This window comes from Mustela lutreola, chromosome 12, assembly GCF_030435805.1.
Source record: "Mustela lutreola isolate mMusLut2 chromosome 12, mMusLut2.pri, whole genome shotgun sequence".
NCBI classification, from domain to species: domain Eukaryota; kingdom Metazoa; phylum Chordata; class Mammalia; order Carnivora; family Mustelidae; genus Mustela; species Mustela lutreola.
The window spans coordinates 92,067,869-92,084,871 of record NC_081301.1 but is presented as its reverse complement, the minus strand read 5'-3'; the positions used below and the strand labels follow the sequence as shown (position 1 = coordinate 92,084,871).

The following is a 17,003-nucleotide window of genomic DNA, read 5'->3' as shown; positions in this document are numbered from 1 at the left end:
CTTGGATCCCTTGCTCTAGAGGAACCTTGCTGACCTTTTGTGAGAACACTCAAGACAGCTCCACCACCGGGTCCTCGTATCAAGGAAATGAGTTCTTTCAACAACCATGAAAGAAGTGAGGTTTCCAAGCAACAGTCACTAGAGCAAGCTGTCCTACAAGCAGAGCCTACAACCCCAGGGAAGCCTTCCAATGCCTTCAAATGGGGCTGACATCTTGACTCTGACTTCTTTAGAGATCCGAAGCCGGAAATGCCCAGATGAGCTACTCCTAAATACCTGACCCACAGAAATGGTGAGATAAATAAATATAACTTGTTTTAAGATCCTAGGTTTTATGTTAGTTTATTACATTGCATTAGATAACTAATATACTTTGTCTTCTGTACACATAGTTAATCATTAACTTTATGACTTCTTTTATATTTACTCTACAATAACTTGAATTATACCTATTTTCACTGGGTATACCTTGACTATGTTTTGCTTCGTCTCTTTCTCTTGCAGCAAAATTCATCATTTCTAACTGGAAAGGTATAAATTTGCCCTTGTACTAGACAAAGTCCATTTGTTTATTAGGAAGATCACTGTGCCTTGCTTAAATTCTGAAGGTTTCATGCCACTATTGGGAAAAAATTGTAACAATGAATTAAAAGGTAGGAGAAAATTGATCTCCAGTCCACTGAAAACCAATTTTCAGATAAAAATCATTGTATTTACTATTTCCATTTCATTTTTAACTACTTTACAAAATCATGATACTTATAAATTCACTCTTTGTAGCCCGCTCAAATTCATCCTCCATATTTGCACAAACTATTAGCTATTTAAGCTTATGATTTTTTCCCTCAGTGGTAAGATTTACATTAAAGTTTTCAGCAATACTTTTAAGAATTTATGTATTACTTTTTTAAGCCACTGGACTGTTTTGTGAAATACAATGTAATGTAACAAAATAGTGATGCAAATTTGCAATGTGATATATATAAACAAAAAGACAAATAGTACATACCTGTCTGCCAAGCATTGTTGAAAGTATCAATAAATTTTAAATGTATAGTTAGACCAATACAAATGATCTAGATCATGAATGAAACAGGAGATGTCACTACAAAATCTAGATATTACAAGGCTGGAAAGCAAAAATTATAGACTACTTTAGGCAATAAGTTCAACGGCACAGATGACATGAAAAATTATTTGAAAGACTAAAACTGCCAAAGTATATACTTAAGAAGACAGAAGTACCCTGATTAGCTCCATGTCTAACAAAGATACTAAATTTATAGATAAAAATGGTACCAGAAAAACTGCAGATGCCCTTGATCCAGTAATCAATTGTACCAAAATTATGATAAATAAATAATACCAATTCTACAATTTTTCCAGAACATAGAGAAGTAGTAAAAACTTCTTAACTCATGTTATGATGCCATAATTACTTCGATGCCAAAATCAAAGACATTATAAGAAGATAAAACTAAAGACCAATATGTCTCATAAACATAGATGCAAAATCCTTAAAAAATCTTAATAGATCCACGATAAAATATTAGCAAGTCAAATTGAGCCACATATTAAAAGGATAATACAATATGAGCAAGTGGGCTTCATCCCAGAAACATAATTTTGATATAACAGTTAAAAGATAATCAGTGTAATCCATCATATTAATGAACTAAAAAAGAACCGTATCTTAACAGAGTCAGGAAAAGCGTTTGCCAGAATTCAACATCCATTATGATAAAAACCAGGAATACAAGTTAATTTTATCAGTCGATAAAAGGAAGCTGTAAAAACTTACAACTAACATTATATTTAGTAGTAAAAGACTAAAATGCCACGCCCCTGAGATGGGAACAAGCTAGAATATCCACTCTCACCACTTGTATTCAGCACTGTATTCAAGGTTCCAGACAGTTCAGTAATGCAAAATAAATAAATAAATCAAAGGCACACAATTTGGAAAAGAAGAAGCAAAACTTCTAATTCGAAGACAATATGAATGCCTGTCAAAAAACTTTAAGGAGGGGCGCCTGGGTGGCTCAGTGGGTTAAGCTGCTGCCTTCGGCTCAGGTCATGATCTCAGGGTCCTGGGATCGAGTCCCGCATCGGGCTCTCTGCTCAGCAGGGAGCCTGCTTCCTTCTCTCTCTCTGCCTGCCTCTCAGTGTACTTGTAATTTCTCTCTGTCAAATAAATAAATAAAATCTTTAAAAAAAAAATCTTTAAGGAGTCTATAATCTAGTCTAAAGCTACCAGAACTAATAAGTAAAATTTGTAACAGATAGATTTTATATAGAATGCAAGATTGATATGGAAAATTCAACTGTATTTCTATATACTAAAAATAAATAATTGGAAATGGAAACTAGTGAAATAGACTTATAATAATATGAAATAAAGAAATGTGAATCAATGTAACAAAGTATGTACAAGATCTGTATATTAAAAATTATAAAACATTGCTTAGAGAATTTAAAGGAGACATAAATAAATGGAGAGATATACCATGTTCATCATCTGGGAGACTAATACTGTTCAGATTGTAATTCTCTTTAAAGTTATATATATGTTCAATGCAATTCTAGTTAAAGTCTCATTAGGAATTTTTTTTATAGTAACTGACAAGCTAAGTCTAAAATTTACATAAATGGAATGGATTTAGAATAACCAAGCCAATTGGAGAAAACAAATTTGAGGACTTTATATTACCTGCTTCCGAGACTTAGTATAAAGCCACAGTAATCAGGGCAATGTGTTATTGGCAGAAGGACAGACATAGAGAACAATATAACAGAACAGAGTCCAGAAGTGGACTCACCCATTAAAGTTCAATTGCTTTGCTGACAAAAATACCAAGGAGAAAGGACAGTCTTTTCAACATATGGTACTGGCACTATGAATACCCAAAATTTAAAATAAAACGAATCTCAAACTTTACCTCACAACATATACAAACATTAACTTGAAACAGACAAAAGGCCTACATGTAAGAGATAAAACTATAAAATTTCTAAATAAAAACATATGAGAAAAGCTGTGAGACCCTGAGATGTACACAAAATTCTTAAGTGGGCCATAACATTCATAAAAAAATATAAAAAATGGGTAAATTGGACTTTTTCCAAAAGCTTTCACATTTGAGAGCTAGTGCTAAGAAAATTAGGAGGTTAGCCATGGACTGGGAGAAAATACATGCAAAATATATATCTGACAAAATCTTGTATTTAAATATATAAAGAACACTTACTACTCAATAATAAGGAAAGAAGCCAATTAACGATGGGCAATATATTTAAACATAAACTTCATGATGTACTGTATGGTGACTAATAGAACATAATTTAAAAAAAGTTAAAACAAAACAAATTTGAGAGGATGGGAAAAAAATAAGCAAACAGAAGCTTCACCAAGGAAGATGGCAAATAAACACATAAAATGATGTTGAACTTCCTTAGTCATTAGGGAAATGCAAATAAAAATCACCAGAAAGCTCTACACACTTACTATTTAGACTAAAATTAACATGGCAGACAATACTATGTATTGGTAAGTGCAATTCTCATTGCTGATGGGAATGCAAAATAACAGAGACACTTTGGAAAACAGGTGGAAATTATTTTACAAAATAAGCACAAACCCACATAGCCTAGCAATAATGTTCTCAGATATGTACCAAAGAGAAATCAAAATGTATGCCCACACAAAGATGTGTGCATGAATGTTCACAGAAGCCTCATTGTGGTGGCATCACCATGGTGATTAAGAGTGAACACTAATAACGCCAGGTTGCAAAGAAGCTAACGATAGCCTCAGGAGAAAAAGGATCTTAGCGTTCATAAACTGGTAAATAAATAAACCAATGTAATGCTATGCCTATACAACGGAATACTACTCAGCAATAAAAAAGGAACTATTTAGCGATACAGGTGCTTGTGGATAGACCACAAAATGATTATGCTATCCATTAATTAATCCAGGCCCAAAAGACTATATGACTCCATTTAGATCTAGAAAAGGCAAAGTTGTAGTGATAGAGAATCAATCTATCGATTGATGTTGTTAGATCTATCAATTAATAGTTGTCACAGCCTAGAAAGTGGAGAGAAAATTGATGGCAAAGGAGGCCAAGGGCACTCTCCAGGGTGATAAAAATACCCTGTATCTTGATAGTAGTTCTGGTGGTTGCAAGACTGTACCTATTTGTCAAAACCAATCAAACTTTGCATTTCAAGTTAGCAAGTTTTGGGGTGCCTGGGTGGCTCGGTGGGTTAAGCCTCTGCCTTTGGCTCTAGTCATGATCTCAGGACCCTGGGATCAATCTGCGCATCTGGCTCTCTGCTTGGCGGGGAGCCTGCTTCCCCCTCTCTCTCTGCCTGCCTCTCTGCCTACTTGTGATCTCTCTCTCGCTGTGTCAAATAAATAAATAAGATATTTTGAAAAATAAAATAAAATTAGTAAATTTTGTATTCTGTAAATTACATTTTAACAAAACTTATTAAAAAAGAAAAAAAAAACTGATGGGAAAAAAATTATTCTGGCCAAGATGATGAACACGACCTGTTAAGGAAGTAATGACACTTAAAAGCACAATAGGATGTTATGGACAAATTAGAATTTACCTTATGTTTCAAATCTGCAAAAAATATATAATAAAATTTTTTTCTTGATTTTTTTTTTTCCTGAGAGTAACAAACCACTCTGCAGACCAAATTTTGTAAAGCTATAATGTAGAACAGAGCTCTGGGTATGAAACACCCTGACTGATGCAGGTAAGACTTTAGTTTCCTTCACTGCCTTATTTTAGTCCACCCATGCCTTTAAACACACACATTTCTCAATATTCTGCTCACAGCCATTCACCTTCCCCAGGGCGTGGACTGCCCCCATGGTTTTGCAGCCACTCTCACTAGAGACAGAGTATGCTTCTATGCCTCTTAAACTTTGAGCTTAGCCATGCTTTGGTCACTGAGGTGTTTAAAGAACTTAACTCAAATGGAAGTTCAATGTGTTAGCAGGGTTAGGCTTGCTTTGTGTAACTGCCTGGAGAAGCGGATCTCTCCAGGGGGGCTTCCCTCCCTTCTCCCCAGGTCCCAGAACAGTCTATATGCATCATCCTCCAGTCAACTTGAAGACCCAGGAGCATGAGAATAAATACTGTATAACACCGGGTCTGGGAATAACTTGTTACGCAGAATTACTGTTGGCAACTTCCTGTCCCTTAACATTTCTTCTCTTCTCTTTTTTCTAGGGACTTTTAGTACAAGAGATGATGATCCACTCTCCTTGCTATAATGGTCACCTCCAAGGCAAAAGACCACTAACTCTGCCTTGAGCCTGGCCTCTCTGCTGAGCTGTCCACCCCCAGATGAGGCTCACAGACTAAGGACCTACTTGATATAGGAAGGAAGGGAAAAATGAGATTATATCAATTAGTTGCCTACTAGAAATTTATAACTTTTTCCAGAAGTTGCACTCAGTGAATATTCTGATGAGTTAATGAAAGTATTATTGATATCATTTAAATTGAAGATGACTTGTTATTATTTGCCCTCTGCAGGATACAAATGGAGCCTGTTTTTTTCTATTGTATGTTCTCACTTGGAAAGGACCTAAGAACAAAGGGGAGGATGGGTGAAATAGATCAAGGGATTAAGGGCTCACTACACAAATGAGCACTGCTTAGTGTAGAAAATTGCTCAATCATTATACTATACATTTGAAACTAATATAGTGCTATATGTTAATTGCTCTTTAATAAAAAAAAAAAAAAACAGATAGTCCTAATACTTCAATTGATGGATTTACAATTATTTTCGGTTTAATTTTTAAGAATTGTTTAAATAGTATAGGTATTTATATTGCTATAATATGGAGCTGATGCTACATAGATATTTAGCTTCTCCCTTCAATACAATATGGAGTTTATAATTTTATAGGAAGAAGTCCCGATGCACTGGGGTTCATTTATTGAGATAACTTTTTAATGATTTTTGCTACTGACTTTGAGACGGTATTAAGGTGATATTTAAATGCCACACCATCCTATCTCTGCAATGGGTTAAATGAGTAAGAAAGGGAACCACTGTATTGTTAGGTGTTGGGAAATTCATGTGTATGAATAACTTATTTTGGTGATATAGAAGCCAAATCACTTTCTGAAATATTTCCAAGGGGATGATGGAAATAAGATACTTTTCTCCTTGGTTAAAATTTTATTAAAACAGACTTTTTTTTTTTTTTAGAACAGTGTCAGATTTACTAAGGGTTTTGGAGGACAGAGGAAAGAATTTCTGTAATACCCCTCCATGTCGTCTCCCCTGTTACTAACTTAGTTACAATTAATGAACCAACACGGAGACATTATGTTACGTCCATAGTTTATCCAGATTTCCTTATTATTATTATTATTATTTTTTACCTGATGTCTTTTTTCTATTTCAGGATCCCACCCGGATTAGCACATCCCATTCACCTGACATGTCTCCTCAGGCTTTTTTTTTGTTTGTTTGGTTTGGTTTGGTTTTGGCCATGACAGTTCCTCAGCCTTTCCTTATTTTTGAGGAACTTGACGGTTTTGATGAATACTGGTCAAGTATTTTGTAAAAGGCCCCTCTCCTGGCATTTGTCTCACGTTTGTCCCATGACTAACATGGAGTGACAGCTTTTTGGGAAACAGATGACCAGAGGTAAAATGACAGAAAGTGGTCTTTTCACCACACCCTAACAAGGGTATGTCCTTTCCTGCTGAACTATCCCTGTTGATAGTGACTGTAATCCCCTAGCTGGGGTTTGTGTACCAGTTCCTCCTCTATGAAGTCACCCTTCCCCTGGCTGGCCATACTGTACTCCTTGGAAGGAGGTCACCATGTGCAGCCCACACTTCAGGTGTGCGCCTCCTTCCTGAGGATGGAACACCTACGTACATTATTTTGAAATTCTTCCGCCCAGCTTTATCTTTGCTTTTGCACTTATTTATTTACTCATTTGTTTGCATTAGCATGGACCAAAGGATATTTACTACGCACTTTGGGTTATCATCCAATAGCACTTTGTTTCATTTGGTGCTCAAATCGTTGTTGTTTGTTTTTTCAGTAGGACTGAAATGTCCTTTTGGCAAAACCCCATCAAGGTGAGTTTTTGTTTTGTGATCGCTCTGGTCTTTGGCATTTCCTTGTTTCCTGTCACTAGAAGGTGCCCCAGTCTTCATCTTATATACTTCCTGCTCTGGCCCCAGAATCAACCATTTCTTCAAGGAGCAGCCCAGATTCCTTTGATTGGAAAATGGTATTAGATACCAAGATGCAGCTGCTTGGTGCTCTCATTGAGACCGGAGTTTTGTTGTTTCTGGGGTCTATCCACTGACAGAGCAAGGATGGCATGTGTGTGTATGAACCCAACTATAGATACATATCTACAGACGTTTTGGTAAGTAACCATCGGTACCTGTACAAAGTGAAACATGAGTGCACACTAATTAATGCCTCCCCCTCTAGTCCAAGGTCATGTGGATCATTTAAGCCTCCTCCCCTTGCTCAACTGTGGATTCCCATTCTAACAGGGAGAAACCTGGCCCCTACCATCTGCCATACATTTGATGTTTACATTCTAGGATACACGCAGAGCTGTATCAGAAATGTGAAGCCATAACCCCATGGGAAACAACTTTATCAATTAGAGTGCTGTGCACTGTTGAGGGGGTATGTGTGTGCAGTATAAAACTCCTTTTGCCTTACAGACTTCACTCATTTCTAGTTCCAGCAATTTCCACCCCCAACTCCCTTCAGTGAGGTTGTTTCATTCATTTGCAGTACAGTATGATTCTCCTGTCACAGACTGCCATCCTTCCTGAGATCCCTGAACTCCTAAATGATTTGTTCAAAGATGGGCAATTAAAGTTTCCTTTATGCTAGATAAAGCTCTATGGGTTTTGGCGACAGCATGATGTCAGGTGCCTGCCAACATGGAAGTAGGCTGAACGGATGTAATATTCTAAAAACCTCCTATACTTCACCTACCCAGTCCCTAAACTCCTGACAACCACTGATTTTTTGTTTCTTTTATAGTTTTTTCACTTCCATAATGTCATATGATTGAAATCATAAAATGCATAACCTTTCCAGACTGAGCTTTCATGTATAATATGTATTTTCTAAAGATTTATTTATTTCTTCTACAGAGAGAGAGAGAGAGAGCATGGGGTGGGGCAGAGGCAGGGGAAGAGAGAAATTCAAGCAGATTCCACACTGAGCTCAGAGCCTTATGCAGGACCTGATCTCATGACCCCAAGATCACGACCTGAGCCAAAGCCAAGAGTTGGACACTCAACTGACTATACCACTCAGGTGTCCAAAGTATAATATGTATTTTAGGTTCATCCTGCTTTTTTCATGGCTTGATAGCTTATTTCTTTTTATTGCTGAATAATATTCCACCGAATGGATATACAATAATTTGATTATCCATTCACCTATTGAAGGATACTTCAGTATTTCCATATTTCCACATTTTTGGCAAATATATTCCCACAAGCAATGTATAAATCATCAACAATCATTGCTTCAAGATGAAAACAGGAAATTAAGTGAATGTGTACTTACAAGATGTTGAGACCCCAACCATCTTCCTCTAGGAGGATCCCAGAGTTCCTGTGCCTGGTCTTTGTGCAGGATACTGAAAGCGTTTTCTCTGGAGGACCTTAAAAGGATTCAAGGGGAATGATGTAACACTAAAGATTCATCAGTGAAATGAACCAGCCAGGTCACCTTGGGTGAAACTCACAGTCCACAAATCCCACCTAAGCATCCACAATCCCAGTGAGTTTTTTAGTCTCTCACTCACATGTCAAGAGACAATCAAAGATCACAAAAATCAGAAGAGAGTCTCTAACATGAAAGGCAGACAGTGATCAAATAGCAAAAGGCAACTTGGAAATGAGAAGGAAACTTTAATATCTTTCTCCTTAATAAACTCAGAGATAGTGGGGCACCCAGGTGGCTCAATTGGTTGAGTAGCTGCCTTCAGCTCAAGTCATGATCTCAGCATCCTGGGATCAAGTCCCACATTAGGCTCCTTGCTCAGCAGGGAGCCTTCTTATTTCTCTGCCTGCTCCTCCCCCTGCTTGTGCTCTCTGACAAATAAATATGTAAAATCTTAAAAAAAAAAAAAAACCCTCAGAGATAGAAAATATTGCAACCACAGAATGAGAAGAGCGGATTGAATTGGGGGAGGGGCTGTGGGAATGGCTATAAGCAACCCAAAGTGGCCAATGCAAGGCTGTTTGTTCATGCTGCTGCTAAGGCAACTTTCCGTATTACCCACACATCATCCTGTATCCCTGCCCTATGCCTCCAGCAGCAAAGGGAGCCTTCCACCCCAGAGGGACTAGGAGTCCTTTGCGAGCCCATCACAGCGTGTGCCATACTGTGTGATGTTTTCTAATAGCAAAGCCCTTCTTCCGAATGAGTCCAAAAAGTATTTTGAGACAGGACCACCTATCATTTCTATTTCTCCTCTCCATATTCTGTGTTCAAGCATGTATCGCAGCTGGTCTGTGAGCATCACCTGAGGAACGTGTGTGTGTGTGTTCGTGTGTTTACATGTATAAGGGATAACTCTCACACGGAATAGAAATAACCTATGGGAGACTTTTGCAGATGTGGTTAGCTAACTTAAGATGACGTCACCCTGGGTTCACATCGGCCCTAACCCAAAGACTAGCGTCCTTCTAAGATGAGAAATTAGAGACAAAATTTAGACGTGTGAAGAGGGAAGACAGCCAGGTGAAGACAAAGGCAGAAATTGGAGCTCTGCAGCTGCGAGCCAGGGAACAAGAATCACCAGCAGCCACCAGAAGCTAGGAGAGGCCAAGGCGGGCTCTCCCTTAGAGCTTCAGAGAACACGGCTCTGCCGACCTCTGACCTCAGACCTCTGGTCTCCTTACCTGTGAAGGAATGATTTCTGTTGTTGTGAGCCAGCCAGTTTGTGGTACTTTGTTAGAGCCGCCCTTGGAAACTAAAGCACGGGGACTCTTGCACATACTCAGGTGTCTTGGCCAGAAGTCTGGCAGAGATAGGGACAGAATGTTGGGCAAGAGAGGGAGAGGCTGAAGGGAGAGAAAAGCAGAGAAGTGCTGTGCCATTTTCTTAGTTAGGCTTTTAAGAAATAATAGAACTAAGAGAATCTGATGGCATACAGACAGATGATACCGGCTGATTTACTATAAGGGATTGCCTCCCACGATGCTGGAGGATGGCAAGTCCTAAGATCTGGGGCTGGGAAGCTGGAAGCCCAGGAGAGCCCTGGGTGGAGCTCCATTCCAGACGCTGATGGACAAAAGGCCCAGAAGAGCTGACGCTTCAGTTCAAGCCCAACGACAAGAAGAACACTGGTGTCCCAGTTTGAAGGCAGTCAGACAGGAGGAATCCACCTCATTCCCAGACGGGCCTGCTTTTTCTTCCACTCAGGCCTTGAACTGATTGGATGGAGCAGGGAGGGCTCCTCTCCACAGGTGGGAGAGCAACCTGCTTCCCTCAGCCTACCAATTCCAGTGTTAATCTTTCCAGAAACATCTTCACTTAGAAACCCAGAATAACGTTGGACCAGATATCTGGGCACTCCATGGCCCAGTCAAGGAGACATAAAGTAGCCATCGCAGTCCTGCTTTCTGTGGGACTGGAGGCAGCAAGTCCCTGGGAAGCCAAGCCCAGTAGTGAGTGACGCAGGTCTGTGGGACCTTGTGCAAGCATGGCCAAAAGCCACAGAAAACTGTCACCCCAAGGGGACCACGTGCATCTGGTCTGTGTGATTCACCCATAACCAGAGCAAACCAAGGACATGCTAAACAAGGCCACGCTACTTCTCTGGTGCAAAACTTTGGACATGCAAGAACCTGCAAAACCTTGACCTGATGCTAAAGGAAGCTGAGTTTCTCACAAGCCCAGCAAATGAGAGCTGAAATCGATCAGTCAGTTCTTAGGATAGACAGAGAGATGATCTCACACACATGTCTTCCTTACCTGGGATTTATACTCTTTGTCCTTATTAAGTAATCTCTAGCAAAATAAGATGGCATGGGGCAATCCAAAAAAACCTTTGAGAGCCTTGTTGCATAGAAGGTGTTTTAGAGAATGTTAGGCTAGAAATGGACCCTCGGTGCTCAAGTCCTGGGAAATAGACATTTCCCTGCACCACCCACACTGCTCGGACATGGGGCTCCTGCAAACACCTCCGGGGCTGCAGTCTGACACTGAAGAGTAGGGATTTCCTGGGCTCTGTGAAAGCTTCTGCTTGCCATTGTCAAGACCGCCTAAGAAGTCAGCCCTCTGGACAACAGGGAGGAAAGCCCTTGGGACAGACCCATACGGTCCTACGAACCCCAAGTGCACCAGACTCGCTACTGTGATGAAACCTCTTTGTCACAATTTTCCAAGAAATCCACTCATCCTGAGAGTAAAATACAGGAAAATGTTAAATCACAACTGTGTAACGGAATGGCTAGAGCATGCAGGCACATGAAGATGCCGAGGCCAGCGTGGCAGGACCTACGCCTCAGCTGCGGCTACACTGATTGTCACGGAGACCATCACCAGAACTGAAAAGCAGGAGGACGTGGTAACTTTTAGGAACCCTGAAGGCAGGAAGGAAGTTTTTAGTGACAGGCTGCTTTTCTGGATAATTTTTGTCCCTCGCAATGGTGTGAGGGCCCAGAAAATTATGCACGTTGGTGTCAGAAATGCTGGGGTATGAATTCCAACCCTGCCACTTACTGGAATCTTAGGTACATTACTTAACCTCTTGGTTCTAAAATATGGTAAGTTTTTTTTTTTTTTTTGTTTTGCCTGCATCTTCCTCTTCAGCTTGATTCTGAACTTCCAGTTCTAAATACTTTATATCTTGGCAAGAGAACGTCCCTCTCAGGGGCATTTTCCTAAAATGACATAGCCCTCCAGCTAATCAACAATCACTGAACAACCATCATTTCAATAGCAAAGAGCTCTTTAGAAAGAGTTATTATTATTGTTATTATTAGATTTTATTTATTTACTAGAGAGAGAGAGAGAATGTGCACGAGTAGGGGAGAGGCAGAGGGAGAGCAAGAAGAAGCAGACTTCCCTCTGAGCAGAGAGCGCAACAGGGACTCAATGCCAGGACACAGAGCCAGAGGCTCAACCGACGGAGCCACCCAGGCACCCTCTTTAGAAAAATTATTAATGAAGTAAGTCTTTAATAAGTTAATCGATGGATAAATACAAGAGAAGGGTATGGACAGATGAGAGAAAGCACCAAGAAGCATTTAGTGCCTTTCTAGCAAGATGGTGGAATACAGAGGGTCAACTGCCTATGGCTTTGGAAGCCATAAGTTGTGGTCACTTCTGATCTTGAAAGGCCATTGTAAATATGATTCTCTTTCACAGCAGTGGCTGGGGTTGCCAGGGGAAATCACACCTCTGCAGTGCAAGGGAAAGCAACTCCTGAGACTGGTAAGGGACGAATGAATGGCAGGTTCTTAGCTGATCAGTTGGGCTGGCAGAAGATCCAGCTTTCCAGAACAAGCCTCTCTGGCCCTTGGTGGCTGCCTGATATGGCCACTTGGAGGCCATAAAACACAGCTCCTGACTGCTTGGGAGAATCTTTGATGCTGACTCCTCAGGATACCGAAGAGAAGGTCCCCATGATATCACCAACGTCATCACTCAGGTCCACGCACACGTATGAGGGCTCCTCTATCCTCTGACTTAGGGAAGATCGGCCAGAAATCTCAGAGAGCATCTGACCTGGCCTTTCTGTGTTACAGATAAGGAACTGAAGGTCTGAATTGAGATGGTGGTTTTTCTCAAGGTGACTCAGAAGACTGACCCATATTTTCTCATTTTGTTGTTGACGGGTCGGATCTAGCTTCAACGAAACCGCTCTCTGTAAGTGTCAGTGCTCAGAAGGCCCAGGAGAGACAACACGGTGGATCATCAGGATGGAAATGTCAAAGGTAGGTGGAGCCCGAGGTATCTCTTGGCTTCCTTGTTTATTCCTAGTGCTTTGAGGAAGGATATCCGTTGAGGGATTTCAACACCTGTTTCTCATTCCTTATGCTCAGATAAAGAGGAAAAGAATAGAGACCTGGTTGTTTGGTATTTATAAAGAGTTTTCACATACCCTGTGAGTGTGGGTCTTCGTATGGACGCTGTGGGGTGAGCAGGACACATAGATTTCCACTTTACAGACAGATGCAGTTCTGGGAAGGCCTCGGTCCGAGGTCATTTTCAGTCTCAGGTGAATCACCTGCTCGTCATTCCTTACTTTCTTGAGGAAATCCACAGAGACCAAGAGGCAATCTGAAGATCTCTCTTTTTCCCCCTCATTTTCTTACATTTAACCTAGAACTAGGCCGTGCCCTGTTTTCTTTCTGTTATCGTAGAACATACAGCATCTTTCACACAAGAGGCACCCCCCCAAGTTTATGATGCTTGTACATCGCACACACTTTTGACTGCTACTGACTATTGTAAATCCTTTCTTAGATAAGAGAGGACTAAGAAAAGTGAAAAAAAAAAACAACAAAAAAAAAACAGATCACCCGGGGAGCTTGGGTGGCTCAGTCGGTTAAGCATCTGACTTCGGTCAGGTCGTTTGATCTCAGGGTCCTGGGATGGAGCCCCATGACCATGTCAGGCTCCCTGCTTGGCAGGGAGTCTGCTTCTCCTCTGACCATTCCTTCCCACCGCTTGTGCTCTCTTTCAAATAAATAAATGAAATCTAAAAAAATAGGTAACCTGGATATAAAACAACTGCCTTCTGTTTGTGTTTGTCACATTCAGTTTTTTTTAAAGCCTTTTTTAAAAAAAATTTAATTAATTTATTTGACAGAGAGATCACAAGTAGGCGGAGAGGCAGGCAGAGAGAAAGGGGGAAGCAGGCTCCCTGCTGAGCAGAGAGCCTGATGCGGGGCTCGATCCCAGGACCCTGGGATCATGACCTGAGCCAAAGGCAGAGGCTTTAACCCACTGAGCCACCCAGGTGCCCCTGTCACATTCAGTGTTTCACAGAAAAATACCTATCTATATTTCAGTGGCACTGGGGAAAAAAAAAGGCACTGGACTGCAATTTACTACCATGACTGCTATTTCTCACTCCTATTTATGTAGCATTTTAAGTGAACACTCCTTTTTTTTTCCCTCTATTACTCCCATTTCATAGATGAGGAAATTGAGCTTTAATGAGTTTAGGTGAATTGGATTGCCGCGTGTCTCTATCAACACTTCACAAGGTGCTCTCTGAGTATTTGCCAAATCGAAGAGCATTTACTTCTATATCTCTTTTTGCACTTAATATTCAAATTAATGGCTGAGCCAATTTTTTTTTTTTTTTCCTCTCTCCCTCAGAAGTGCACACCATGGGAAGGTGCCTCTGGGGATGCAAATGGCCCACTCGATGTATTAGGCAACTATAAACAAATGGAGATTTGCACAGATGTAATTAAGAATGGAAAATACAAACCTATGTGCAGAACCATGATTTACAGTCAAATTCACCTGCCTTGAAAGCTCATATTAGATTGCTCCTCGTTTGATTACCAAGCTGGTGTTTCAATGCAAAGCATATGCTTGTGGGCCCCCAGGTTTTCTGGGCTTGTGAATTAGCTAATAACTTTGAAACGAACCTTTTAAGGGAGGATTGGTTTATGCCTCAGCAATGCAAACATGAGCAAGTGAAAATATATGCATCTCTATGGGTTATTTCTGTACGGAGGACAAATGTGTAAAAATATGTTTACCAGAAAAAAATAAAATTCTGGTTTTGACTGTTTGCCAAACGTTACACAAATAATTAGTGGTGTTGTTAAATGCTCAGCAGCTCTTCCAAGCCTTCTTTTATGGCATCAAATATGTTCATTCTCCAGTATATGGGCATATATAATGTTTTAGAGTATTCAGAGACTATAGCTTCTGGCTTGAGTTACGACATGGGAAGCGAAAGTTCGGTCCCTCCTACTCATCCTTACGGGTTCTCGCTCATATCTGAGAACCTGAAAAGAGATGAATGAGTTTTTTGGGTTTTTGTTTGTTTTTATTTTGTCAAAAGTCTAACTTAACTTTTCCAAATTGTAAGTAAAATAGCCTAAAGCTATTCATTTTTGTCCACACTCTTATCTCCATTGTGCATTCTCTTCCGTCTAGAATATCTGGAGGGTAGAGTTTTGAATATGAAGCCAGAAAGCAAAAATTTGAGGACTGGAAGACCAGAACTTGGCTTTATTCCCGACATTATTCCCTGCAATACACCCCACAACTTCTTGAAAAGCTGAAATGACCTGAAAGAAAGTCTCTTCAGAGGCACTCTATAGACTCAGTGGATGTCGTTAATCTGTATAAACTATTGTCCCAACAGTAAACTTTGGGTCTTACCACCATGCAAACTCAGAATGTGTGTCATTACTTTTTGGTGACTTGAATGAAATACAGTAGCTTTAGGGTAGCAGTCAAGTAAAAGCCACCTCCTCTAACTGCAGACCCACCATGGTCAGTGGTAACCTACGATGTTGCATTATTCGGTTTGTCCAGCTGGAGATCCACACTAGGGTCTTTCTACTATGGGGGAATCTGGCCAGGAAAAGGCCTAGGAGGAGTCAGCTTGAGTAATGTGTTGTGTTGGGGCGAAATGGAAAAACTGTGTATGACAGGTCTACACCAGAAAAAAAAAAAAAAATTACACCAGGGAGGAAGAATCCTCCTGAAGGCCAACACCAACCATGAGACAGACTGGCCAGTCAAAAATGGGCACAGTTGTGATGTACTGATGGGGTTAAAAATCCAAAACAATGGGAGAGTATGTCAGAGGAGGAGACAAGAATAAGGAACTGCCAAAATGGAAGGCAGTGCGGACAGATCCCAAAGCAGAGCACTGTGGCAGGGCAAAGAGAGGTGGAGTACATCAGGTGCCTTCTGAAGAGCAGTGAAAACTCCCCATCTTACACATCTAGAACCTGAGTTGGTGCACAGAAGTCAACTGCGATTGCCAGCCATTTGACCAAAGGTCCTACAAAGAGTGACCTGGGCTTCATCTTCTCATTGCACAGGCCCCAGAGTCTTGCTGTTGGCTGTAGAAACATTCCCAGGACCCCAGGACCCCAGGACCCCCACAGTACTGCTTACCTCTAAGAAGACCTGGGAAACTCCTAAGACACAGAATCATCCAAGAAAAGGAAAAAGGAGAAAATCAAAGGGGGCTGGATAACATACAAGATGAGACACCTCCCATCAGAAAATAAATATATCTCATGCACTGATGGAAATTTAAAAAAAAAAAAAAAGTGTGATCCAAGAGAAAACTTTTCCTATCAGAGTCTAGAAAAAAATAGCCATGCAAATAAAGGCCCATTATTTCCCCTCTGCACGAAATAGCTGGCTTGGAGTTTTAACATGGGAGGAAAAGCCAGATGGCGGCAGACGGCCTTATTATAGAAAGTCCACTTGTACTGAAGTTTCCTCAACGCGTTTCATCACTGCTGAGTGAGGTTTTGTTTTGTTTCCTTCTTAAGTGCAGGGCAGGCTAGTACCAGAATTTGTATAAAGTCTGCAACCTTTTCATGAAAATGTTCTACCCAATACATCCGATACATGATATATGATGCCACCACAGGAAAACTAGTGTTGCTACAGACGTTAATCATAATTATGAAAATTTTTAATTTAAATGTAGGTCTGAACACACAAAATACAGTGCATGGCCATCTGTTAGTTTTCCATCTGGGCTCATTTGCAAAATACATTCTGTTTCGCTCCCCCCTCCCCCCTCTATTTATAATCTTCCCTGGAAAACAAATATGCCTAATGTATGGCATGCCAGAGCTGAAGTTAGCTATTTACAAGTGGCTTTTAATAGACATGGCTACAGTTGAAAGCAGTAACAGAAACTTCAAGGTTTGTGTGTGTGTGTGTGTGTGTGTGTGTGCGCGCGCACGCGTGCGTGCACACGCATGAGACACCTCCTCAGATTCTGTTGGTCGATT

General features: G+C 40.6%; 2 long non-coding RNA genes across 2 annotated transcripts; both read left to right on the top strand.

Moving 5' to 3' along the window:
• Positions 1-167: 167 nt before the first annotated feature.
• On the top strand, positions 168-5,762 carry LOC131812809 (uncharacterized). The gene is made up of 3 exons (XR_009346495.1): positions 168-292; positions 4,686-4,770; positions 5,250-5,762. It is a non-coding gene; the product is annotated as an uncharacterized LOC131812809 (long non-coding RNA).
• A 517-nt stretch (positions 5,763-6,279) lies between these two features.
• On the top strand, positions 6,280-16,773 carry LOC131812655 (uncharacterized). Its single transcript, XR_009346430.1, has 3 exons — positions 6,280-7,130; positions 12,896-12,983; positions 16,071-16,773. It is a non-coding gene; the product is annotated as an uncharacterized LOC131812655 (long non-coding RNA).
• The last annotated feature ends 230 nt before the right edge of the window (positions 16,774-17,003 follow it).